The following is an 11652-nucleotide window of genomic DNA, read 5'->3' as shown; positions in this document are numbered from 1 at the left end:
GGTTTTTATTTTATAATATCATTATTTAGTTACCTGAATGTATGTTTGTTTTTATTCATTTTTGGGTTTATTATTGTTTTTTTTTTTGTTTGGTTTTTTTTTTTTACCCAAATGTAATGTGATTTGAATTCTCCCGTAATCTTTCCCAACCAGTCATACATACAAAGGATCAACAGGCCAAAGCTAAATCGCCTACTTCAGTTTTCCAAACTACAACCAAAAATTGTGTGTGTTTTTGCCAATGTGGATTCTTTAAAGGCAAATTTTTTGGTGAATTTGATGTAGTTCAGTAGCATATACGTTCTTCGTTTTGAGTGAGAATTTAAAAATGCTAGCTAAGAGTTATGTCTCAGAAAGTAACATACTGTTATTTTATTACTTCATATGCAAAATATCATCTTTGAAAAGAAATCAGCTTTGCCTTGTATTCCATCAATGCTGTCATCATTTTGCTCTTGGGATTTAACTTTGAGCCTTTACAGTAGCAGTCCAGCCTTTCTTAGCCTTGGTAACAGACAGGCAAACTGAAGGATTTTTATGGTTTAAGTTGTCCTGTCTGTTTTCCTCTGTTCCGGTCAAATTTGTTTTTTCCCCAAACTGTCCAAATGAAGGAGTGAAAATATATGGTGCAATCAGAGAGACAAACATAAAACTCTTTCTATGTGTTTTTAAATCCACCATGTTGCAGATCCCCCTCTATGGCAGCCCACTGTTTGAAACCATTGTGCTGCGGTTGGGAAATGGGGATTTATTTATGATGAGAACCAATGCAATAAAATATCAAATACCTTTCTCTCGCTTCACTGCTCTTCATTCATACTGTGTGTGGGGTTATACAGTACACTTCACTGTGTAGACTATGGGAAATTTTCAATAAAAAAAGACACATGTTGATGCGTAACACTTGGCCAACAGTATAATTTGTTTTCAGAGGACAGTGCAAAATCTGGCCCTGATGTGTCCCTAACGACACGTTCAACCATTCACTTTTTTCACCTGCATAGTAGATCACGAGGTTAAACACGTTCAAGCCTTCACTCCGGCCAACCCGTTCACTACATTTCTTGGTTAATGTCCAATATTCACTTTGTTTTCTTTGTGGTATTTTCGCTAGAGCTACGTTCAAAACAAAATAGAGTGCAGCTGGATTTTATGGGCACTGGAAAATCTGGGTTGTCATTAGACTCCCAAGAGAGAGAGCAACCTTTACTGGATTTTTTTTTTTTTTTTTTACGAGGCTGAAATGTTTGTTGGCGTTGTAGCAGGATTACTTGCCATACGTTTAGACAACGCACTGCTTTCAGACACATCTTACTACGAGCAATTATCATCTCAACCCAAACATGGACTGAATAACTAATGCACTGACTAAATGTAAAGTGGATTGGTCAGCATATTAACCACATATTAGCACAGCTGTGTAGTTAGCAGCTAGCTAAATTACATGACACGACGCAACGCTTCGCTTCTTTCAAGCCGCCTTTACATTGGTGTGTAGCTTCAGCTCTGAAATGGCCGGAAGTCATTCACGTCCTGTGGGTGTTACACGGGCAGGAATGATGCATTGCTCCCTCTGGTGCAACACATTTAATTTCAGGGTTCTGTTAGGAATGTGAAAATACAAATTAGGTTAGAAGCACTCTCTCTAGCTGTTTCTCAAAACAGAGTTCATCAAGTATGGACTCTCATTCTAGGGAGTTCGGACTTGCTAAGTTCAGCTTGCAAATCCAGACTTTGTATGAAATGCATTCTGGTAAAGTTGGCTACCCAAGTCCACACAAGTCACCTCCTGATGCATCCTTGATAAAACCTACAAATTGAGGACACATCCAGGTATTTGATCTGTACTTGGCTAGATGCGAACTTTGAATTGGAGCAGTACTTAGGCTGTGACTGATGACGTTTCACAAGTCCATGAGAACGCAGGTACAGAGGAGAACGCATATTGAGAAACTACTTCAGTCATGCACACTTGAATTCACTCATCACATACTGACAGCCTCTCCTGCTCTACTGGCGTCAGCTACTAATGCACTAGTACAGCGTTTCTCGAACTCGAGTCTGCAGACCAGCAATGGGGCGGGGCTAGGAAACTGCCAGGTCCCAGCCCCCTTGACTAAACTGCTGGTCTGCAGAGTCCTGCCGCTGCGCCAGTCAAATTATGCTTGGTGCTTCTGTCACTCGCCAGGTGATAATAGTAACATTTTATTCAAGATTCTAGAACGTTAAGCATCCCCGTCCGTGAGAACTTGCTTAAAATGTTACTATTTTCACGTGGCGACTGACAGAAGCACCCAGCATAACTCGACTGGCGCAATGGGGGGTTTTACGGAGCAGCAATTTCCTGTCGCAGACCGGTGTGTCATAGTTTGAGAAACGCTGCTCTAGTGTAGTGCATAGAGCACCATCTGCCGGCAATGCTGAGCTTAGCAGGAATAAAATAACCACATCTCAGTAAAAGACATAACAACAGAATAATAAGTGATTTTATTGTGTTTTTTAGACCTTAGCTTAAAAATTAGTGTGGGGGTGCTATTTCCCTGTCTTTCACACCCAGTGCCACACTTTTCCACAAAATTACATGTCTCTTGACATTTCTATGAGTATCCTGTGCAAAGCCGGTGAGAAGAAAATCTATAGATACCATTTCAGTGGGTAGGTGGTGTGGACTGGCTTCATCTGGACTCAAGTCTGTTGGGCTTCTTTTTCTTCATACGTTGGTAACAAAGTGTTCAATGTCCTTCTGCATTTGTGGCCAACAGGACCTCTCCCTAATGAGACCAAGCTTTCTTTCAACCCCAAGGTGGCCCATGTCCTGGTGCAGCTCTTCGAATACCAAGGAGTGGTAAGTTCTGGAAAGGAGCAGCTGCTCTCGACTGGAGGTCTTTCGCTGTATTCAATCTTTGTCAATGAGTATTTTCAACCACTGTTTCAACAGAAAGGTCACCGGAGGATGCTCAGTCTTTGTTCTCTTGCTTGTACCTGAGGAGCCTGCCAATGACACTGTCTTCCTCCTGGGTGCTGTGAATCTGTGCAGGGGTGAATGTCTGGCCAGGGTTTCTGCTGCTATCATCCTTCACAGGTGTAAGGCACTGATATTCACCACTCCTAGTCCTCGACGGGGACTACCTCTCTCCACAGCCACATCCTCCATCGACGCACTTATGACATCATGGTGTACCTCCTCAGCGCACTTCTCCATGTAGCTGTCTATGTCTACTGGCATAAAAGACAGTCCGTCCACATCGGCGTTGTTTTTTGCAGGGCGATACCGTATCATGAAGTCGTAATTGGCCAATTCTGCCACCCATCTGTGTCCCAGTGTTGAGCTTCACGGAGGTGAGCGTGTACGTCAATGGGTTATCGTCAGTATACACCACGAATGACGAAGCATGGAACAAGTAGTCACACAAGCGCTCGCAAACAGCCCACTTCAGAGCTAAGAACTCCAACTTCCCTAGTGAGATTGTAGTTCTTCTCTGACTGACTAAGGGTGCAGGAGCCATAAGCTATCACTCTCATCTTTCCTTCTTGTTGCTGTTAAAGCACCGCACCCAATCCTTCCTGAGATGCATCACAGTGTAACACAAATGGTTGTGGGAAGTCAGGGTAGCCCAGGACTGGAGGCTTCATGAGGACGTCTATCAGCTGGTTCAGAACATCTTGGTGAAGGCTAGTCCACTGTATTGGAGTGCGTGCATGGTATGTGTTCTTTCTTTGTTTTTTCTGTTGTCTTACGTTTCCTGAGGCTGGGGTCTGGCTTGATGGTATCACCATGTGGAATGATCAATAATTCATACACCATCTGAGAAACTTGGAAGAAGTTAGGAATACGGGACCAGTAATAAGACAGGAACCCCAACATCTGACGCAGGTCACTGACGGTGGTGGGTGCTCACTCTTTTAAGGCCATCGCTGGAGCAATTTCTGCCAGGTCCATCATGTACACTTCCCCTGTCACCAACATCCCAAGGAACCTTACTCATCTCTTCATCAGCTCTCTTCATCAGGGAATCCCTGGTGCTAGGCATTGCCCTGATCCAACACAGACAACCATTAGCTCTCAACTAGTGCATTCAGCATATCCTGTATCCTGGGGATGGGGTGACGGTCGTGGACTGACTTTCGATCCAGTCCTCTGTAGTCGCACCACAGTCGTAAGCTGGAGGAAGGACCAATGTCTTCCTCCTTGAATGAGAAGGCCTGGCATTCTTCTCTTGGCATTTGTTTTGTAGCTGTGAGGTGGTCAATGTTTACTGTGGCTGCCTGTCATTTTTTGCTTTTAGGTTGTGTGTCGCTGGGTCTTAGCTCACTGTTTTCTTATTTGTCATCCGGCGGATTCTCCCTGGGCTGGGCTGCTGCTGAGTATACTGTTTTCATTGACTCCATGAGTCCAACAATTCTGTGGTGTTCCGAGGAAGATATTCTGGTCCATGTCGTTGGCTATGGGGATGGGCATATACGTTACCTTCCTATCCGGGACTCGAACCAGCACTTCATTGAGGGCAAGGCCTTCTTGAAGTGGGTAGAGCACTTGTTCATGTTCAGTGGTGGCTTGTTTAGCTGGCAAGAACACTCTCTTCCATCCTGTCCTGATGGCACCGGTGTCCTGGTGAGTATCTGTGTGTTGCATCAGCTTCATTACCGTCTGTGCTGTTGTCACTGTTACAGAGAAAGCTTTGCTCACCTTGTGTGCCAGTTCTTTTTCCCCCCAGAGCTGTTCTGCCTGCATCCTTGTTTATGACAGCTTCGATTACATTGTAGCCTATCATAGGGTCTTTGGCCACCACAGGGTCACTGGACACTAATATCGGCACCCTTAATTCTGCTGCTGTTGTCAACTGTCCAGCTTATGTGAAACTCACCTCAACCCAGCAATGGTATGGTATTGGTGTGCTGTTGGCAGCAAGAATGGTAAGGGTTTCCTGTTCTATTAGCTCCTCGGTGGGCCAGACCGTAGTATGAGGGAGATGCTGCTGTCGCCATACGATGTTTACTATACAAGACTGAGCCCCTGTGTCTCACAATGCTTCGACTGGATGGTTGTCTAGGTAGCAGCTAACCATGCATCGTTTACCTATCAGTTTGATTAGTTGTGATTGGTGTTGGAGTGGTAGGTATTTAACACTGTACAGGTCAGAAGGAGCATTATTGGCAGTCTTTTCAGCCAGCAGAGCTGTCTGGGTAAATGGGCAGTTTTGCATTGCTGTCTTGTCTGTCTTGTCACCGATGGATTGTTGCGGTGGTGGGTGGGATGCTTCCTGAGGCACTACTGAGTGTCACATCTCAGCAGTCCCTGTCCGTTTCTGCACTCTCCATCCACGAGAGAAATGGCTCTCCCGACCACATTTGAAGCAGTGCAGACAGTTTTCCCCTTTCTGTTCTTCTTGACACTTGTTGCAGCCTCTGTCATGACGTCTCGGCCTTGATTGGTTAGCGCTGGCTTCCATTGCTGCAAGAAACATCTGTTTCATTTCAGTTCTGAGCTCTTCCATTATTTGTTGTGTATTTAGATGCTCCAATTTGGCCTCTTTTCCTTTCACTGTTTTGACTGCTACAGCAGTGCCGGGCTCTTTGGGGAACTGGGAAGCCTGAGCAGATGAGTGGTCAGACTGATTTTCCGTGTGAAACTCCTGCATCCATGGGCTCTTGCCTATGGTGAGCCTCTTTGTTTTCTCTTGTCTTTCACCTTCCAGCTTTGCTGCCTCATTCACGTGCTCGATCAGTTCCTCATCCGACATTCTGACATCACTGAGGGAGGGCAAGATCTGAACTTCACAGAGTCATTCAGCAATTCAGTTTCAATTGAGTGGAGGAATTTGCGCTGAATGGTGTCCTTGCCATACTGCTCATCAGGCTCTCCATTTGTGTCTTTCCATAACAGCTTGTCTGTCAGCTCAATGGCTCGGAAGACGGAATTCAGGGCCGACTCCCTATGCTCTTGTGATATGTTGAACAGTTTGTGACAGAGGTCAGTGGTGCTGTCTACTTTATAATGGCCCTTTAAGATGGTGGACAGTGTGTTAAATGTGAGCCCATGCTCGATCTCTAACATATCTCTCAAAGGAAGGCCTGGATTGATGGCTCTGATCACAGCCTCAGTTATCTCTGTTTCTCTCTGTATCTCTGTCCTTTCTCCAGCCCTGCTTCAATTTGGCGGATCAAACTAAAGTAAGACAATTTGTCCTTCTGCCCACTCTCTCCAATTTGCCCAAAGATCTTAAATTCTCTTCTCAGCGTGACTTCCAGGCAGTCCTGAAGACTGCTCGAGTCTACTTAGAAACAGAAGTATTTGTGGGTTTTTTATATATGTGCTTTGACTTGAGTTCCTCAGTTTCATCTGTGGTTTGCATAGGCTGGATATAATTTTCCTTAAGTCCTTTTCTCTGGGTGGGTTCTTCTGTAGTAATATCTTTAATCGCAGCATTCTTCCTCAACTCGGTCATATATGACAATACGTCGGTTAAGTATTGACTAACCTCAACTTCATCCTGAGTTTTCCTTCAGCCATTTTAATGAGCACCCTCCTGGGTCTGTCGTGGGACTGTCCTCTGTCCAGCCCATCACACTTCAGTTACACACAGACTTCTAAGAGGTCATTCTCCCCCGACTGCCACAGGGCTGCACTTACCTTGTCATGAAGATGCTGGGTGTCTTCCATTATTAGCTCCAGGCTCGTCTCCGGATGAAAGGAGGGAGGTCGCCATTACTCTCTACTGCCCCTCCTGGGTGGCTCATCAAAATATGTTACATGGGCAGGAATGACCTGTAGCTCACTCTGGTGCAAAACATTTAATTTCAGGGTTTTGTTGGGATTGTGAAATACAAATTACATTAGAAGCACTCTCTCCCTCTCTCTCTGCATACTTGAATTGACTTATCATGTACTGACAACCTCTTCTGCTCTAGTGGCGTCAGTTACTGATGCTCTAGTATAGTGCATAGAGCACCTTTTGCTGGCAATGCTGTGCTTAGTAGGAATAATAACCACACATCCCAGAGAAAGACATAATAACAGAATAATACAGGTAAGTGACAAAGTAATTGTATTGTGCTTTTTAGACCTTATCTTAAAAATTAGGGGCAGGGGGCTACTATTTCCCTGTCTTTTCACACCCAGTGCCACATGTGGAAATGCAGACTGCATGCGAACAGGTCCGAACGAGTGTGGTGTGAAGAAATTCGACTCTGACAGAGGTTCGCGTGCATTCAAAAATTTGCTGTGGTTACAGTGTAAACAATCATTACAAATTCTGCATTATGTACTAATATTAGCATGTTTAAAAATTGTCAAGCAGAATAAAAACAGCATTTCTATGGTCCATAGTGATCCACAAGCACAACACAGATGTGTAGCCTATGGTAAAAAAAAAAAAAAAAAAAAATGAACATGTATTTAAGAGATAAAAATGTATTTAAAAAATGAACAATTTACATGGGCCTAACACGTTAATGAAATTGTTAAAATATATCGTTTGCTAGACTCTATGGGATTAACTATTATGACGACAGTGATGACAATTAATTTACAAAAAAATTGGCGCTTTGGACAGTATAGTACGACGTCCGCCTGGGGCGGCTTAGAAAATCGGAACTGAAATACGCAATAATGCGAAGGCGGCTTTACACGGAGGTTGACGGCTGTCTGTCAAAATGAAGAACGTTTCAGTAAATGGAAAAAATGTTCGTACTGACGAACTATTTATTTTATGCATTTGCCACAGTGCATTAAAATGAGTTCACTTACCTTTAGTTTCTCTCAGAGCGCAGCAGAATGTTCACATTCCAGGACGTGGCAGTTGGATTCCTGTAGCCTACTTGCGTGCATATCCCGTTAATGTTTGAGGTGAGAAAATTCGTTTAAAATAAAACAACGATGATATAGAAAGTGTCGCGCACTGAAGAAAAGAGCGACATTGTCCTCATTGAAACCGCGATACACAGACAACAAGTATTTGTTGAGGGAAACTGCTTCTTTGTGTTCACTGTCTTGGAAGCAACAGAATTAAGAGTACCAAGTACGAAGTACAACAAGCCTGAGTGTTTCTTAGTGCTGTGTGTACTAAGCCTACATATAGCCTAGCCTACTCGCCATCTTCCATTGCTTCGCGGAGCAAAAGATCATTGAATCCAACTATGGACTGCCGCTATATGTAAACCCTCGTCGTATCGCTAGAGACCTAAAGCTTTCCCCATTCATTTTCAATGGGAAAATAAGCGATGAGAGGGCAACTAACAAAAAACTAGTGGACCGATCAATTAGCTGCATACAAACACACTTAAAAGCATTAGGACGGACATGTTGCAGCTGCAATGGAATCGCCATGGTGACAACCGCGGGAATTGAAACAGCGCCAAAAACTACCGGAATAAAACTTAAGAAGAACAACACATGAATAACATATTTGTAGTATTTGTAATATATTAGTGCAGGCTGACCTTAACTCCATGTTAGATCACATCAGCCCTGTATTAGCCTTCACTGGTTACCAGCAAGTTTTAGAACCGATTTTAAGATTTTACTGATCACTTTTAAAGCAGTTCATGATCTAGCTCCCAGCGACATTTCTGTATTACTACTCCCTTATGAGCCAGTGCGCAGTCTCAGGTCCTCAGGCAGGGCTCTGCTGGCTGTTCGTAAGTCCCGGCTCAAGACTAAAGGTGTCCGGGCTTTTGTGGTCAGAGCCCCGCAGCTGTGGAACTCCCTGCCTGAGAATCTGAGGCTTGCAGGATTGGTGACATCTTTTTAATCACTTCTCAAAACGTACCTTTTTAAGATAGCCTTTTATTGATTGTAGCGGACTGTTTTATTTCCAGAATGTCTTACCTGTTTCATTATTACTGATGTCTTTTTTTTTCTCTATTTTATTTCAGTATTATTTATTTCCTACATGTTTTACCTTTTTATTATTAGTATGGTTGTTATTTTTTTCCATTTTATTTTAATAGGTAACTGCCTGATTTTATTCGCCTCAAATCTTGAAATGTTTTAATCCTTGTAAAGCACTTTGTAACTTTGTTTTGAAAAGTCCTGTATGAATAAAGTCATTATTATTATGTTGCCCCCAGTATGTCTACAGTGGGCCAATACAGACTTATGTGTTACAGACCCTACATGGCCTGACCATGTGAGTAAACCAGCGTGGAAACTGTACAAACTAGCCCAGTTGCCATCTCTTAACAGACACTGCATGGGCACATTTGGTGGGAAGATGGGCGCTCCCATCAGGGCTGCAGTTCTGTAGCTCCAGAGAGCAACGTAGTTTTATGTGCACTGGAAAAACTGCGCTGTTTACAGGCTTCCAAGAGAGAGCACAGTCTTTTTCAGAGTTTTTATACCCCCAGATTGAAGTGGTATTTTAAATGGTGGATTAGTCGCTTAAGACGCAGACAGAGGACTGTTGCAGGGCCAGTTATCCCACTACTAGCAATTAGCATCTCTTATAATGTTAAGATTTTAGGCCGTAAACTGGCCTTAAGCATGAGGCTTCAAACAGTAAGCAGTTTGGTATCAGTTTCATCTGATAGTCTTGATATGAAGTTTATAGTTCTGTTTCAAGTGTTTGGCACAGTAAAATTTTGTTTTACCATTGTATCTCTCAATAGTGGTAACCCTTTTGGTCTTTCTTCCCAGATGTGTAGTTTCATTGTCTTTCCATCTCGTGTCAACTCTCCACTCTCTCAATCTCCTCTCCAGTTCTAAAAAGCGACTTTGAAGGCCATTAAACAGTTTCCCTGCTTTGTTGTTGCTTTTAAAGGGCAGTTTAGCTTTAATACATCGTTTAAGGATCAGTTTTGCAAAGCATTAGCTAATGCTGATTACGTTTGCGTGCCAGGATTTAGTCCTGGACTGCTTGTCATTGGGACACGAATACAAACAGAGAGATCTACTGTCCCTCTCAAAATTTAAACTCAAGTTGTTTTCTCCTTTCTCTGATGCCAAACAGTAAGCAGTGTTTTAATGGTGGTCGTGTTCAGAGTCCACCGAACTAGATCTGACTCATACAGGCAAACTTAACCTTTTGTTTATTCTATTGGAATATGCAGGAATTTTTTAATACGGATTCCGTGCTTGGGATGAAACTGAAAGTGGGTCAAACACTTGCACGCTCTGTTCCAAGTTTGTTCATATTGGCGAGGACACAGAAACCGCTGAGGCCGATGCCAGTTTGTGACTGTCAATCACTGGAACGTGTCACACAGTGACAGCTACCACCCAGCAAGAGCACTCGCAGAACTTGTCAAGTGTTGTAAAAAATGTGTTTATAAGTGCGGCTTGGGATCATTTTAGGGTTTTTAAATGTATTGTCTTTCAACAAACATTTGGCTGGATGCAAAAGTGATTCTTTTGTTTCAAAAGTTATGGATCTTTTTTTTTTTTTTTTCCCTCCAAAATGTTTTAGGTGTCATAAAATGGAGCACAATGGAGAAAATGAATGCTTAAAAAAATAGATATTTTGAATTGATTTTCAGTTTTCTATCAGCAGTACCAGGGGAAAATTAGGAAAGTTTGAGGGGGAGGGGGAGAATCTGTAACTTTTTTTCCATTTCTGTGGCAGAACATCATCCAGAGGAAATGCTTGTAGGGCTCTTTATAAAGGCGCTAACAGGACTGATGAAGCGTTTGGCGGCCTGACAACAGCTTGCAGTGTGTAGTGACTTTTAAATTGTCCAGACACACATGGCATAATGGTCTTTGCGAGGTTTCAGAGCCAGAAACAAACGGGGGGGGGGGGGGGGGGGGGGGGATATCACGGCCCTTGCCAAACCAAGGCACCACTTTCATTCTGTGATTTGCCTCTGTGGTAAGAGTCGGAGTGTTGCATAGCAACCACACGTGCATCTTGTTGCTGCACCCAAATGGTTGCAAGTAATCCTCCTGTTTGAGGTCAGGGCTTCTGTAGTCCGTGTCCACCGCAAATTGGGAGGCCTAAATCTTGATGGATTATAATCTCGTAAATTGAGAGAGACCGAGAGAGAGAGGGGGAGAGAGAGTAAGAGAGAGAGAGAGTAAGAGAGAGAGAGAGAGAAATCCTAGAGTTTTTGTGTCGGGTGCCCTGAATGGGAGAAGAGAAACCACACTGCAGTTATGTCATGAACAATATTAACTGGCATGCCTTTCCTCCCCTCTCTCCCAGCCTGCCTGCGTTTCCTGCAGGGTTTGTAGGGGCTCTAATATTTTCCATGATAGCTCATTCCAGTTGAGCATATGACATAATTCAACATATGACCATCTGGATGTTGTTAGCTCAGCTACCAGCTTCCTTCTTTCTTTCTGTCTTTCTTTCTTTCTTTCTGTCTTTCTTTATGTCTTTCTTTCCTTCTTTCTTTCTTTCTTTCTTTCTTTCTTTCTTTCTTTCTTTCTTTATGTCTTTCTTTCTTTCCTTCTTTCTTTCTGTCTTTCTTTCTTTCTGTCTATTGCCTGTGATTGCTTATTCATTTAGCAGGTTTAGCTTTGACCCAGTTGTTGCCCAGCAGTATCTGTCCCATCGGGCAACCACACGCCCTAAACTCGACTCATCGTCCTCACAAACAAGCGTCATTTCTTCAAACCATGTTTTATTTTGACTGCTGTGCTGCTTAAACTCATGAAAAGAAGAATTTCTCTGTTTTAGCCCAAATATTTTTTTTTTCTTTATGATTACAATGACA

The sequence above is a fragment of the Chanos chanos genome, chromosome 1 (assembly GCF_902362185.1).
Source record: "Chanos chanos chromosome 1, fChaCha1.1, whole genome shotgun sequence".
NCBI classification, from domain to species: Eukaryota; Metazoa; Chordata; class Actinopteri; order Gonorynchiformes; family Chanidae; genus Chanos; species Chanos chanos.
Note: the sequence above shows the minus strand (reverse complement) of the source record.